Here is a 17063-nt window from a genome sequence, read left to right as displayed (position 1 = left end):
TGACATAAGTTCATTAAGTTTGACAAGCATAATCCTCCCTCACAAAAATCATGCTGGTAAATATCCAGGAAAGGGCTTACATTCTGAACCATTAATTTATAAATGACTCATTGAAAACATTTGCCAACAGTGCATATCAAGCTCATAGGACAAAACTTGCCAAATGAATTAACTATGTCCGATTAGATATAGATACTACTAGTGCGAATTTCCATACTTGGGGGACAAATTCTTTCTCAAGAGTTATTTGAAAACGCCAATGCAGACATGTTTCCGCTATATCAATAATATTATACAAACACTTTTATGCCCTGCTGCTGTATTTGGTCTTTCTTTTTTATGGCTTCAGAAACCATATTCCCAGCTACACTGGAACAGTCATCATTATTTACACTATAATTGATTACCTCTGCAATGTTATTCCCTAACTCTGAGAATTTCTCTGAAAAGAAAGATGTCAATTGGTTCTATTTGATAAGTAATACTTCATCCTTTATAATACTAATGCTGATTTTCACTCCCTTTCTAAAATCCCATAAATGTCTAAATAATGCTTTTTAGTACCTACAGTGTTGTGAGCTAATCTCAATTAAATTTTTATTTTTCTAGTTTGCGTTTTTTCATTTTAAATTCATGTATTTGGTTTGTATATGTCTGATTTTTGTGCATTTTATGTTTTTTTGTGCAGTGTATGCATGTATGTTTGTGTGTGCATATGTGAAGTTTCATTTTTTTCCTACGTTAGTACAAAAGGGGCTGATATTCAGTGACCGATAATGGAAACAGATTGGTTATAAATCCTGGATGATACGGACAAAGTGGGTATAAAAATATTTGTATTCTACACAAAGGGATGAAGCCTTTACTGATACTGTGATGACCCACATCTGATTAGGGAAACAGGGGCTGTAGGGGACAGAATAGAGAGAAAGGGAGTGAGCAGTTATTGCCAACTTGCTTATCCCGGGGGAGAGAGGTGGCTATGCCTTGCCACTTTGCTGACAAATAGAGGAAGCAGAGTTTTAGACCCATGGAAAATGGGCCAGCTGAGAAGAGACTGTCTGCATAACACTGCAGGATGTCAGGGAACATGCTTGTGGAGACAGGCATGTTCTTTACGATAGACAGCTATAGTGGAACTGAAATGAGTCATAGAGGTTAGGAGCTCCACATGGCTGTGAGGGGACTATGCGGGGTCCAGCAGGCTGATCTGCTTCTTAAAGCCAGTTTTTTTCTTCTTTGAGGAATGAAAGGGCTGAGGAGGTCCTTTAGCCAAGGAGCAAATAGCCCATAGAGCTCTTGCCTTAGATGGGAGGTGCTTGGTTCCTGGACTAGGTTGATGGAGTGAAGGAAGGGGGTTCATTTGGCAATACCCAGAAGGCAAAAAAATCTGTACACATGGATAAAAGTCTTTATTGTGTCCTTTATCAGTGTCCACTCAAAGGATAAATATATCTGAGTTGAAGTATAAATATTTTTTATCATCATGCTATCCAACCCACATCATTAAGCATTTATCACTGTGAGAATGGTACAATGCAAGGGAAGAGTGAATGCCTAGATGTGAAAAGCAGCTTGACTCAAGTTCACCTCCCCCCATAACAATATACCTCTACAGCAAAGGGAGCAAGATTTAAATATGGGTTCCACCACATAATTTTTAGACATAAAGACCCTACATTCACCATTATGGATAAGAACATAGTTACAGTCAGTCATTTCTCTCTGAGGCTAGGATCTGGGACATTACAAGGGCCATAAGGACACTTTACTATCATAAATATGATAATGACCTTATTGACTCCCAAGTGGGAGTGAATGATGTACTCTAATAAGGGAGATGAGCTCAGTTGCCATCTGTGTCTCTTAGGATAATAAACCACTGGTGATGAGTTGCATCGTTCCCTCAACAAGAATGATACCCAATTCCAAACTAAAACTAATTGGCTACAATGACTGGATGACTAGCTAGTGTCATTGTAGTAGGATTCAGTATGTGACAGCATGGGACAAGATCATCAACAGAATTTCCTGCTTGGCTACAGATAGTCACCACCTCTCATCACATGGCTTTTGCTTACTAGCCCTTTTAAGGTAATGTTCAGCTGATCGGAATACCCATTTAACAAATTCCAACTCAACAAAATCAACCTTACTCTTCTCAATGGTAGGAATTTAAAAAACAAAATGCCTAAGCTATAGTTCTAACATGCTCTTGATGACATCCATATTTGTTATTTAGCAAAACTTGGTTTCAGAACAAGAGCACTCCTTGTTTATCACTGTAATGTACCTGCCATGCATGAAGGACCATTATTTATTGTGAAACCTATTGTTTGATGTCAAATCTTGCATATCAATCTATAACTCATATAAGTCCTACTGTATTCTCTAAAACAAACAAAAAACACCTAATGCATTACTGTCAGCTGCAGACATCCTTCTATGCCACTTTCAGAGACATGGGCATCTAAATCTACTCAAAAAGCAATCCGTTTAGCCAAATATTTTTATTATGGGTAATTTCAATTATTTATTTTATTTATTTATTTATTTCCAGTTTGATAACCGGGGAGGTCCACTAGGCTCAGGGAGCCCATTTTCAGTGGAGGCCTGGGAAGAAAAGCTCTGCATTAAATAGTTTAGTTACAGATGCAATCATAGTAAAGAAGACACATTTACAATTGCAATTACATTTCATGTTAGAGAAAATTTGGTTACATAGTATCTAAATATGTAAGATGGCAGTAGTGACTTCACTGAAAGTGAGAGTAATGACTTAGTTGAAGAAGAGAGAAAAGGTGGAATGTGCTATTTACAATATGTACATTTATGTGCTATTTACAATATGTACATTTAAGTTAGGTTAGCTTGTACTCAGAGTTAGTCATGAGTTTAGTCATTCAGGATGGAGTGTGGGTGATTAGTAGGCTAGGTGGGGAGAGTGCAGTTGCATTTCCAATTAGAGGAGAGGTAAGAATGTAACTGAGTTTTAAAGTTATTAAAGTTTTCACAAGTCCTTAGTGAGGAAGGAAGAGAATTCCATTTTTTAGCTAAGGAGACGGATAATAGAACTGACCAGCAGGACGGTTGGGTTTGCGGACAGTGATTAGGTTTTCGTGAGTAGATCTTAGAGTTCTATGTGGGGTGTATGGTTGTAGGATGTTGGTTAGTGCAGGGCATTTAGTAGGTTGAAATAGTCTGTGGACTGTAGTAATTTGGAGATAGTCTAGATGGTTGCAGAGTTCAAGCCAATTTAACAAATGAAGGGCAGTGCAATAATGGGAGGAATATTTGGCTTTGATGGCAAATTTAGAAATTTTATTATAACAGACTTCCAGTTTGGAGGAGAGAGAGAGGAAGATATGTTTGTTAGTAGAGGAGCGCCATACATTAGTGAGGTGAGAGTTTGTCTAGTGGAAGGAGAGAGAGAAAGTGGATGTTTCTGTATAGCACGCCAAGCTTTATATGAGTTTTCTTAATGTTTTGCTGGATGTGAGTATCAAATTGTAGGTGTTCATTAATAGTTACCCCAAGTAGTTTAATGAAAGGAACAACCTCTATATTACAGTTGCTACGGCTAATAATTTTGAATGAGTTTTTATCAAGAGGGAAGGCTTTTGAAGGAGAGAATAATAGTATTTTGGATTTAAAACAAAGTACTGTAGTGAAGAGACGGAAACCTGAACTACTAAAAGAATAATAAAATTTAATATGTAAAGCGCTTTTCATTTGCCTCCTTTGACAAACCTCTTCAGACAAGATTACATAACAAAATCACAAGCATATATATATATATATATATATATATATATATATATATATATATATATATATACACACACACACACACACACACACACACACACACACACAATGGAAATCAATTAAATACCAAATTACTTCTAATTAAAATAAATTAGTCTGGGAGACCACTTCTTAAAGACATAGGCATCAACATATTAATCAACAGTTACACATAAACTAGCAATAAAATAAAATATTGACACTAAAGTTGAACAAAATATGAAAATATATATAAATATGTAAGTGTATGCCTGAAATAAGAATATCCTATACTCATCTTTTCAAGCTCAATAATTTTAGAACACTGCTAATAGAGCAGTGTTCATTCAAACCGGGGTGGTTATAAGCGTTTAACCTTATCTGCCATACTAACTCAAGTTCTTCCAACTTGAGTAGTGCTGGACTTCCCCTAATGTCATGACAAACTTGGTCTATAACTAAAAATTTAAACAAGTGGTCAGCACAAGTTGACACATGTTTCGCTAATGCATTGTCTAACTTCTTCTTACTGATAGCATAGATGTGTTCGTACATTCGGTCACGGAGTCTTCTCTCCATTTTACCTACATAGAAAACAGAACATTTTTGTCATAATGTCAAATACACTATCATCGTAGAATTGCAGTTCGCTCTACATTTCAAATTGAACTGCATATTATGCACTCTGAACCTGTTAGATTCTATAACATACTTACAGTAATTGCACACCTGACATTTGTACGTTCCTGGAGTCCTAGATTGCATTTTTTGTTTGCATTCGAACATTGTTTTTAAATTGTTTGCCTTCCTATATGTGACCTGAGGTCGATAATCTAATTTTGTGAACACACTGGAATCTGTTCTAAATAAGTCCCAATTTTTCTTAAGGATGTTCCAACATGTGTTACTGTCCATACTATAAGTAGTGATGAATATGGGACCTTGTGTAATAGTTTGAATAGTCGCATTCTGGCTAAATGGACCTACATGGACATCCATGTTGCCAATCTGTTCGTGTGTATCCCTGACCTTAAGTAATGGCTTATAAAACCTCCTAATTCTTTTATTTGTGACTTCTTCTATCAGATTGTCCAACATTATTACAGTGTAACCTCAGTGTAGAAACATACTCTTTAATAATTGACATTCACTAAAAAATTCAGAGTCATGACTTATTATGCGGGCTGCCCTGACCAGTTGGCCCTTAACAACTGCCCTTTTTTTAAATAAAGGGTGACAACTCGTAAAATGTAAAAAAGAATTAGAAAAGGTGGTTTTCCTATGAATTTTAGCTACAAAGCTTAATGAACTTAGGTCATTGGACAGCTGAATGTCTAGGTAAGCAACACTGTCATAACTAAATGTTGAAGTGAATGCCAAAAATTCAGTAGTGTTATTAAAATAATTGACAAACATATTACAGAGGGACTCATCACCGTCTAATAAGATGAAGATGTCATCAAGGTAACGGGTGTAAAATACAATTTTATCTTTAATTGGTTGGTGGTTGAGGACAAATGTATGTTCCCAGTGGGCCATCACCAAATTAGCGATGCTGGCACACCCATTGCCACTCCTACTGTTTGCAAGTAAAAATTCTCCCCAAACATAAAAAAATTGTTGCTGAGGATCAAATCTATTAATTCACTAGCTAGTTCAATGTCCCTACTGCTTGCACCTTTTTTCTTCAACATTTTGCTCACCCAGTCTATGGCTATAACATGAGGAATACTCGTATGCAAATCCTTAACGTCAACTATAAGGAAATTGTATCGAGTGTTGAAATCGAACTCATTGATTTTCTCAAGAAAAGTCCACGAGTCCTTGCAAATCTGGTGTTCCTGTACTATATATTTCTGTAGAATTACATTAACTACTTTAGCACATGCATATATAGGAGATCCTCGTCCATCGACTAATGGACGCATAGGAGAGTCAGAGATATCCTTGTGTATTTTTGAAATGCCAAATAAATATGGATACCTAGGGTAAGTAGTAGACATGTAATTATACAGCTTTTGGTCAATTCTCCCTTCAATGTACATTTCTTCCATGCAATTCCTGATGATACTATATGCTCTATTTGTTTCTGATCTAGAGCTCAAAGTGTAAGGAGAAGTGTTCAGTAAACTCACCATATGCTCAAAGTAGTCAGTGCTGTCAAAAATCACTAAGCCCCCTCCATTATCAGGTTTACAAATGCGAATATTACATGATTTAATATACTCTAGGCATTCTCTCTCAAAGTTACTTCGATCATTGCTAGTATGTTTAACTGAACGATGTCTGAAATTTTGCCTAATGTCCAATTTACACATTTGCTCAAAAACCTGGAATAGGGGCTGCAAGGGTGGGGTGAATGTACTTGGGACTCTAAAGATACCATTATTCTCAATAAATGAGTCCCCTCCCATCATTAAACAAAAACTGAGTTTCCTCGTGAACAGTTTAACATCAACAATGGTTTTCACTATATCTAATCTCTGTATTGGAACATATGTGTAACCCTTCGGAAATAATTCTGCCATCGCTGGAGAAATATCCACAGATGAAAAATTATATACTTTAAAGTCACCGTTCAAATTAGTGATGATCACTGGAGAGTGTTCACTTTGTTGTACAGGTAAGCTCGATGCTTCAATTTCATCATTCAAAAATGAAACATCACTTTCATACAGTTCAAGGAATGTGCTGGATTTATTGCACTCTACTAAAAAATTGGAACTGCATGGAGAACTCAGACTGAGACATTCTAAAATACAGTCATTAACTAATTCCTGTAAAGTGTTCAACTTCCGATTGGAGCGCTTCCTTTGTTGACCATACTGTTGTTTGGATCTTGCCCCTAAAAAATTAGGATCATAAGATTTTGAATTCTGTTGAGTGGATTTGACGTTATTGGTGTTCTGTAATCTTTCACTCCGCCTAACTTCCATAGGCAAAGACTCTTGCCTAACTGTCTCATTAGTAGGGGTAATGTCACCTTGTGAACGATTATTGACGAACGACTCACCAGGGTTAGGTGCTGATACCCTGTTGTCATTGCTTGATTCAGCTACTCTAAATTGAGTACGCCATACTTGAGCTGGTGGATAAGCAGAGCCGTTACTGTAAGCTTTGCTATCTCTGTCCAGCTTTTTAAGTTTGTTATTTTTAAGTTTGACCAAATAATCATCTATGCTAGTAAACAATCTTCCATATTCGTATTTATACCTGAAAAATTCTGTGTCTGACTTAATTGTATTGTCCAAATCAACAACCTGCGAATTCAATATGCTAACAGATAAAGTATAATGCTTAATCATCAAATCTAATAGCTCGAAGCCATGCTGATCAAACATGTCTATAAGATCTTTGTGAAATGTTGAACTGGCAACCAAACCTGTTGGGTACTGGTAATGTCTAAGCCCTTTCGGGACAATTCTACGTGCTAAACATTCCTGAAAGTAGGAAATTTCTAACTTTGTTTTTTTTTCATTTTAACTAAAATATTATCCAACAATTTCAAGTTAGAAACAATGTCAAAGGAATTGCTCACATTGCCATTACCTTGTAGTTGTGTTCGATTTGGAACAGTGGTAAAAGAAAAACTTTCGGACATCCAAGAAGTAATATCAGGATAATGAAGAAAATTATCGCTTGCCCTCACGCCAACTCCGGTCTCCGACAAAACAGAAACAGAAGGCCTTGTAGTAGAACAAGAAACGCCAACATTCTGTGACTCCAAATGTGTAGAATTGGTATTTACCGGTGGTATTACTGGAGCCGGAACCACTGGGGCTGGAATACTCCTCTGCCCTTCGTTGATCCGCATAGCATCAGCTGTTTGAGGAATAGATGGAAAAGTAACCCGGTTGGTTGCAAATTCGGTGGAGGGCAGAACAGAGTGTAAACTGTTGGTAAATGTACATAGTGGCAACGAACATATCTTCTGCTGCTGTTGTTCTAATAAGTCGAGTCTCCCAAATAAAGAATCCATTTTGGATAGCAACGAATCCAGAAAGTTATTGTTCTTATTACTGGAGTCTTGAATAAGTGTAGTATTAGTAGCTTAATATGTTGATGCCTATGTCTTTAAGAAGTGGTCTCCCAGACTAATTTATTTTAATTAGAAGTAATTTGGTATTTAATTGATTTCCATTGTGTATATATATGCTTGTGATTTTGTTATGTAGTCTTGTCTGAAGAAGTTTGTCAAAGGAGGCAAACGAAAAGTGCTTTACATATTAAATTTTACTATTCTTTTAGTAGTTTGGGTTGCCATCTCTTCACTACAGTACTTTGTTTTAATTTGTTGTTTCTAGTATTTTGGATTTGTTGGCATTTAGAGAGATGTGGTTTTGGACCATCCAGTTCTCAGTGGTGGAGAAGGCAGTTTGGGTCATTGTTTGGAGCTCAGTGAGGTTAGAGGCAGAGCAGACTAAAGTTGAGTCATCTGCATATCGTACAATTTTGGTGTTGGGTATGGCTGTGTGGAAATCACTGATAAAGATGTTGAACAGCACTGGACCGAGTATGGATCCCTAGGGTACCCCAGTGGGGGTAGGAAGGAAGGTTGAGGTGCCTTTTCCCCATTTCACAGCTTAATATCTGTCAGAGAGTTAGCTTGAGAACCAGGATAAGGTATTCTGATAGAGATTAAGGTTAGAAGGATGGTTCACAATCAATGGTCAGCCTATACAACCACCAAAAATGTGTCCAGAGTTTTCTTGATTATGTAAATATCAACTCCATATAGCAATCTTACCCTGTCCCCATTAGTTTATGTTTCCTTGATCTTGTCCTTACAAACTGCTCGGTCACCCCCACAATGGTTAAATCAGATCACCTAACCGTGACCTTAAACTTGTAACACTCACAAAAGTTGGAGCATATATCAAGATGATTCTGAACACAGCTTACTTCTACTTATCAATATCATTCAAAACTATAACTGGCACATCCACATATCACAGACTGCTTTTACACACTTCTCAGGGTTTTACTCCCTCAAAATGATAAATGTATTGACGATGGTGCTCTGGTTTTCCAAAAGAACTGTGATAAATTCAAAAATTAAGTCTATAGGAAAAACAGAGTTCACGACTCCATAGACATCCCTTCTTTCTCACTATAGGAGTCATATAACACTTTAAAAGCAAGATGGTAAAGCACACCATAAGCACTGCAAAACCAGTTATGAACTTAGCACAGCCACCAATACCAAGGAAAATCACAAGACCTTCTTCAGCTAAATTAGGAAACCTAGAAGTAATACTCAACCCTCCTCTAAACTTACCTTCACAGTAGGATATACCACTTTGACTCAGAGATCACAGCTAAATTATTTGCTGACAAATTGTGCTCCAACATCACATCTTCCACAGGTCACCACATTTTGTCCCCATATAATCTCAGCCATAGTCACTAAACCATATCAGCAGCCTTCAGAACTACAAACACTAGTTCTATGGGCTCCAACTACATTCCAAGATGTCTGCTTGCAAGTATCAAGCCCTATACAGCCTAACCCCATCTAAATCTCTTTAACTTTGGTCTATCCAATGTTTATCACCTGAAACGTAGAGCACTGCCACAGCTGTACCATTCCACAACGGTCATGATTGACCCTTTTACCTATAGACCTATTAGTCTTACTAGCCTTTCCTTTGAAGAAATGGAATGTATCAATGATGAACTAATTGTTTTCAATGTCACAGACACCCTATAAACTCGAGTGTAATCAATTTGGATCTGCTAAAGGCAAAGAAATTAACTTACACATGAATTTTGTGGGGTAAGCCTTTTGGAAACATTATGTTCATGGTGTTCTATATAACTGGTATTATTTCACCTAGTGGATAAATTATGTATTCCTGCGACAGACCGTGCTGACATGTTGCAGTACTAGTTTCAGTGTACTACTTTAAGTAAACTCTCGTGTAACTATGTCTATGATTGGTCAGGATAACCCGCTGGTTTTCAAATGTGGTTTTAAAACGAGTGTTGTATTTTCAGTTTTTTACTTCTGAAGAAGTTTGCATATTCTAGCAAATGAAAAGCGCTTCAAGTTAAAAGTTTAATAAATCCTTAGTGTTTTACTCAGCTGCTGTCGTGACCATTTTTTTTGATTTTACTAGTTTGTTCAGCCCCTATAAAACGTACCAGTCTCAGCATCTTGAGCAACCTTAAAATCCCAAAATTATTACAATTTTGTAGGAAATTACCTCACAAAAGGCATAACACTAAGCATCCAGTACAAACAAGAGCAAATAAACCATAATACTACAGATATTAAACATAAATTAAATTCTGACTATACTATATCTACAATTGTGAAAAAATATTCGGGATAGTTTACATGTATCCTGCGAGGCACAGAAAGAAAGATGGAAAACATCCTAATTTCAGTTTATGTATCTGGTAAGACTAAAATCACCTCCATAGTTTCAATCTCATATAATTACCTAAGAGAAGTCCGAGTCTTATTTTCAATATTTTATCAAATTAATTTTTTCTTTGCATTTATTTACCTAAAGTATAATGCCCAAAAGGTTAGCACAAGGGCCCATGAGCTACTGTTAAAACATGTTAGCAACAGCCGCAATAGCAATAAATAAAAGCAAAGGTTTATAACTGTAACTCCACAATGTCCAAGAATAATTTATGACAAATTTCCCCTACACACACAAAAAATTTGGAAGTCTGAGCTAATTCAAAAAGTAACTACACATCTGCATAACAGCAAATACAAATGAGAATTAACAGCAATCACGTTTCTCTAAAGACAAAGGGCCGTAATGCTGATCACTTACTGTGAATCCACGATCATTATGTATCTCCAGATGGAAAGTCCTATCATCTTCTGTAACAAGAGGAGGAGTTGCCTGCACAGTAGCTGTGCCAAATCACTAAAACAATAATGTCATATAGGTTGTAGAAATTCAGAACATGTCATTTTTGTTACAGGTCAAAATGAGAACAGAATCAAGTTCTTCACTTACCTTCTGGCACTAACTGAATGTCTCTCTTGGACAGAAAAGCCAGCACCTGTAGAGAGGGTTGAAGTCTATAAGAGTGAACACTCTTTTTCACTTGTTTTTTCAGTCTTTCAGCTGCTTTGCAAGCGATATCACTATACATCAGAGTCTGAGAATTTGCTCTTTCCCCACTGTTGTGTGATCTCTGAGTTGGTATAATTGCAGGGAGTGTGGGGGTGTATTATGGCTTGTCCCCAGCAAAAAATACTTTTTTGGAGGTTTGTTAGATTTTTTTCAGATTTGATCGAAAAAGATTGCACGTTTTGTATTCACTCTTTGGAGTATTTGATATTTAATGACAGATTCTTAGAGCGATATTTAGCAAATCAGATGTTGACTGGAATGCAGAAATGTGATAAATTGACAGTAACTTACCACAACCACCAGACATATCCTCTAGTTGATGATGTCTGGGATAAAGCAGTATAAAGAACTCTTTAATTAAAGGTAGACGGGTGTTCTGAAAATTGGATTTTGATTTGAACCTTGAATGCAAACCAAAGGGGAATCCATATAATTTGTTGGAAGTTCTGCTAAGGACCATGAAACAATGTTTATTTATTTTATTTTTCATATTCGCCTTGACTGTGGAATTCCTGTTGTCTATTTCTTAATGGATTATTGTTGAGGGAATCATCAGGGTTGATATTCTGGTTTGTGATATGGTGCTGAGAGACACACACAGACACACACACACACACACACACACACACATATATATATATATATATATATATATATATATATATATATATATATATATAGATATAGATATACATAAATACATAGATACACACATACACAAACACACACATTTGGACAGGAAGGCAACTTAACTTTAACAGGGGCTTCTGTTTGCTCTGGCAAGACTAAAATTATGCCAAAAATTTTCATCAGAAATAGGACTGACCTCTACTGGAATGCAAATGATGTTGGGATTAATGTCAATCACAAAAGGTAGTAAGTTAAAGTTAGGCAGATGAGGTTTTACACACACTCCCATCGCAGGCACAATGCTACAGGCAGAACCCATTTTCTTGGAGATACCAAGCAGATGCTAAATTAAGCTCAGAGTAGGGACAAGCTTAAAGATGGGAAAAAAACAGGAATATGGATTATTCAAGGCTAACAGCACCTTTTTGTGTATTTCCAGTTAATGCCCATAACTGTTTATGATGCTCAAACCGTTTTTGGAGCTGGCATCTTTAACTAAGTGATTTACCAGGTGATAAAAGGCAGTATTAGACAAGGCCATGATTAATTAACAAAATTACATTAAGGCTGTTAATCTATGAGGTTCTAGAGTACAGAAATGAATCCCCTTTTTCCTTCACATTTCTGTTCGTTTTGCGTAACTGAGAGACCTACATGTTGTTGAAGGGATGGAGTAAAACGCTGGTGTTAGGAAAAAATTCACTGTCAATGTGCAATTTAGTACATTGTACTGAATATACTGCTAGTTGTTTGTTAGTGATTATGAAAATAAGCAATATTTCCATATGTGCTTAATATTTCAATAATCGAGTGAGTTACAAACTATTGCATAGCATCAGATGAACCCTTAAATATTAAGTCTTTTACTGATACTAGCAGTGTAAGTTGCACATTCTCTATGATATTCAGTGTTATTTATATTACTAATAATGCAATAAGCATAAGTTTCCATATCTCTGCAAATATTTCAATAAACATGCACTCAAAGGAGAATTAGAATTTCTTGCTGCCATGTGAAAGTGTTATGTCTGGTGAACAAAAGTGTTCTAATAGCATATGTCTAGGTTATACACTTTCCAAGATATGACAACTTGTTTGTGAAAGTTTAGCAAAAAATATAATTCTGGGTCTATGTTTATTATAATATAGTAGTTATGGAAAGACTATGAATGCACTATCATCACTGTAAAGAAAACTTCTTAATAATAACATTGCTACTTGTACACTGTTAATAGCTTTTATTGTTCAAAATTTGTACATCTAATGCTTTTTACATTTATTTTTCAGAAAATGCTCTGGAATACAAGGATGTATGTAGGCTGCTAGACGTGTGACCACATAGGTGCCAATGAGTTAAGGAGAAAGCTGGACAATGTATTCAAAGTGCACCATTTCTGACTACATCAGCTGAAGTCCTGAAACTTTCTGTTCAGTTCCTGTTGGTGTAGACACAGTCTTCTCTGAGTGACAGTAACTACAAAGGACTGGTTCCTACCAGTTGGTCATAAGGCCTGGTAGTCTGCAGGGATACATTTTCAGTAGAGTCATACTTATATATTTTCAGTAGAATCTATCACAGGAATTTATAGGAGTGAAATGTGCCATTGCTGAAGTGCACTTATTAAGCAATTCTTCAGTGAGCTTCTCAGTATGTTATTCAACCGTGCAGATTGCAGAACTTTTACTATGTATGAGCCTTCTGGAAATAATGTCAGCACAATTTCTCTGTATTTAGGTCAGTACAGATAATGATATAACATATGTTTTCACCCTCATGAGCCTATAACCTGATGGCTCTGGAGAAAGAAATACCATTTGTCGTGTTTTACCACGTATGCACATGTGAGTAATAAGGATTAGTTTTCTTCAGTCTACTGTGATTTAGAGGCGGGTATTAAAGTAGCAGGCTAATCCAGTTCTGGTCTCATAGGTCCCACCTTAAAAACTGCAAACATTTCCAAATATGAAGCTTGGGATTTTGTTCTTTTTTATGCAAATGTTTCTCTTCAAAGCATTCTGCTGCTTGGTCTAAGCTGCACCATTTACAGCAGGTGATGGCTAGTGTCTTCCAGCTTGTGGAACCCTATATATCTTCTACAGGTAGAACTCCAATGTACCTTTGTAGAATTTCCTTTGATTACCACAAGGTCTCTGTACATAATTGAGAAGAGATAATAAAAGTCTGTTTTTGGAAATAAAAGACAAATAATTCAGCAGAACTAAGGTCTGAGAATCTTCACCCCAGTGCTGGTGACAGTAGCCATAACATGAACTCTGATGCTAGCATGCTGGTCTTCCAGTTTGTTGCAAATGTTCTTAAAGACATCACTGAATGTATCTCTTTGGTTTCTTAAAATGACATCAGAATGTCACCCAGACTCACAGCCATAGAGAAGAAAAGAAATGCTAACCAAGTTGCATACCAATATGAGTATTTTTTGCAGCTCATTGTCTGTGGAGATGCATTAAAATGGAGTCCCACTGCAGGCAATGGCACAATGAGACAGCTACTGAAACCTCACTGACTATATTCAACATAACAGAGAAGCGAAAGCCTAGGTAGGGAAAAGTGCTCTAATCTGACAAAGCTGTGAGCCAAATGATTAAATACCTTTGTTTTCTTGAGGAAGAGTTCAAGTCAAACTTCAGTAAACTTCTGCAAATTAATCTACTGCAATTTAAAGTTCATGATATGTACAACAACATTGGATTAGGACTTGGGAGGTTAAAGAAAGATGCCAAGAAAATGCTGTGTTTCATTTGTCAGTATTAAGTACTGTACTTGTGTATTTTCTGTATCCTATGTTAAGTCAAGTGGGAAGACAGGCCATGCAAGTTTTATGATGACCAGAAAATAGATGAAGAAAATTATTTTGATGAAGACATATGCTTGCATGATGCCATTTGAGATGCTAAAAGGTTCTCTTCGGTGAGATCTGGCTGGCTACCAAACTCTTCATGTTTCATTGTAACCAAATTACTGCCAGCATTATCTACCAAAGCTTATGAATGCATTTTTACCTTCAGTGGTATATGTGTTAGACAGTGTTCGACCCTTGGGATACTATAGCAAACTAAATATCAGTCTTACAGGTGGCACAATGAGCAACAGTAAGATGTCAAGCTGAAACACGCACCTCTACTTCACGTGATATACACGGACTGGTAACACCTTTGAGATTTGTACCAGTGAGGCTATAAAGGAATAAAAAAGTATATGCGAAATGTCTTACCCTGTATATCCATAGTGTTAACTCTATGGCTTTATTAGTACCCTGTTTGAGGAGTACAGTGTGATGACACAAGCACACTCCCGTTTTTTAGTCACTGAATCAGTCAGGGTCAATTACTACTTATTTATTATTTTTTGTCATTGACAAGGATAATGTGAGCAACAGATCTATATCACAAAAACTACGCAGACCATCTTGTAGCCTTTTGCCTCTTCTTGATATCATGCTGGTACTAAAAGGTAACACCTACGTTGCTTATACAGCCTCAGCAAACCCTATTCAGTCAGACCTAGTACTCATTTGTAAGTTCAATAGAAGTGTGAACACCTGCTCAAGGCATCTCAATCTCTTTGGAGACATTAGTAGGACATACTGCAGGGCTAGGCCTGTATCACAGAGAATCCCTGTTCTGCTGACCCATCTTCCACTCCACATAAAGTGAAGTACTTCACTTACTCTACTCAAACATGATTTTGAAGAATGGATGGCAAACCATAAATTCACTCCTCCTCCAGTTTAGCACCCGTGTCCCTCATGGAGACGAGCAAAAAGTAAATGTTCTACCAGTCTGTGGGTTATTCATATAGAAAATGAAAGAGCTAATAACTACCATGGAAATGTAAGGATATTCTTCTTAAGATCCTCAAAGATGAAGAGCCTACTGAGGTCATGTGCAACTACGGAGATGGATAACATTCTGAAAGCAGAGTAGCATTTAGAATGGATAAAACAAGTATTGTCAGTCCTTGCTGCTAGCTTAATTAGTTCAAAAAGTTGTGAAAAGTCATCACCGGCTAGGTTCCAATCCATGAAGAAGTCATCTAGGAGTATTATTTATCTATTTATTTTATGCTACTGTATATCCAGTTCAGGATATGTTCAGCTCTATCTTCAGTTGCATCTGGTGGAACTTGCAAACATTTCATGACTAAATGTTTGGCATTGATTGTCGTCCAAATTAGGAGTGGGCCTACTGGGATACAGGAGAGGGCTGTGTGTAAGTGATTTGCAAGTCAGACTGTTTTTAACAATCACAGAAATACTACATGCACCTCTACTGGTTCTATCTGATTTATATTACAACCTTTTCATACAATTTACTTTCTCTGTCTTTAGCCACATTTCTGAGGTAGGTAGGACATTTGAGTTAAATGACACACCCAAGTTTATGATTGTGGAAGTCACTTCCGAATGCGTCTACTGAAGTGAGCCTTCATTTCAGGGTCTTTGGGCAGACAAAGAAGGGTATATCCTGGTTGGAACATTTAAACTGAAAACCACCAAATAACGGAAATAACAGCACGGACTGGAAACAAATAAAATGCTTTATTGATTCTGGTACCTCGGCCTTCGCCTTCACATGGAATCATTCACAAACACAGTCCTATTTGAACCACCCAACATTAAGTATTTAATTCAATTCAATTAACATTTTGTCAAAATTTAAAGTCACATTTTCAAAAGGCATTTATACCTAATACTATATTTTATTACACATACAACTACTTGCATGATTAATTTATACCCTAAATAATTCTATTAAAACATACATAATTCTTTTCATACTTCTAAATTCATACCATTGGGATAGAGAGTATTGAAATTAATAATATACTTTGATTCCATATTTAATAACCTCCTTTGAAAATTGTTATTTGTCCCCCACCCCCACCCCATAGGGTTTGGCTATAACACTAAAAATTAAATCCTTAATCAAACCTCCATGCTTCTCATGAAAATGACTAGCCACTGGACTATCCAACCTTGAATTTCTAATATCACCTAGATTTTCTAGGATTCTTAATTTGACCTTACATTTGGTTTGTCCCAAATACCACTTTTGTACTGGACAACTGCATCCAATGGCATAAATTACCCCAAATGAATTACAGTCAAAATGATCAATGGCATTATATAAAATGCCATTGATCCTGGTACCATCCAAATTTCTGATTTTGTCACATACTTTGCATCTACCACAGGCATGTGCACCTGCATTGACCGCCTTTTTCCTTCTGCCCCTGTTTTTTTACTAGCTCCTTTAAATTCTGGAACCTACCATAAGAAAAAATTACTTTCTTAGGGATGATATTCCTTAAACTATCATCCCTGCTAATGATTGGCCACAATGCCATCACCAATTTCCTTAAGATGGGAGAAAAAGCTGAAAACCTGTTCACAAAAAATATTTTATCTTCCTCTTCACCTGCTTCATATTCCAAAATTCTCTTGCTCTTATTTTTATACTTTCTTGTATTTGTAAAAAAGCTTCCATCATGATGAATTAACCCCAAATCTTTTTCCACTTTGT

General features: G+C 36.5%; 1 protein-coding gene across 2 annotated transcripts in view; it reads right to left on the bottom strand.

Moving 5' to 3' along the window:
* CEP112 (centrosomal protein 112) overlaps positions 1 to 17063 on the bottom strand; it is a 3283222-nt gene that overhangs the window by 2485065 nt on the left and 781094 nt on the right. The window lies entirely within an intron of this gene.

This window comes from Protopterus annectens, chromosome 10.part0 (genome assembly GCF_019279795.1).
Source record: "Protopterus annectens isolate FY-2018-M chromosome 10.part0, PAN1.0, whole genome shotgun sequence".
NCBI lineage: Eukaryota > Metazoa > Chordata > Ceratodontiformes > Protopteridae > Protopterus > Protopterus annectens.
Note: the sequence above shows the minus strand (reverse complement) of the source record. Positions and strands in the feature narration are given on the sequence as shown.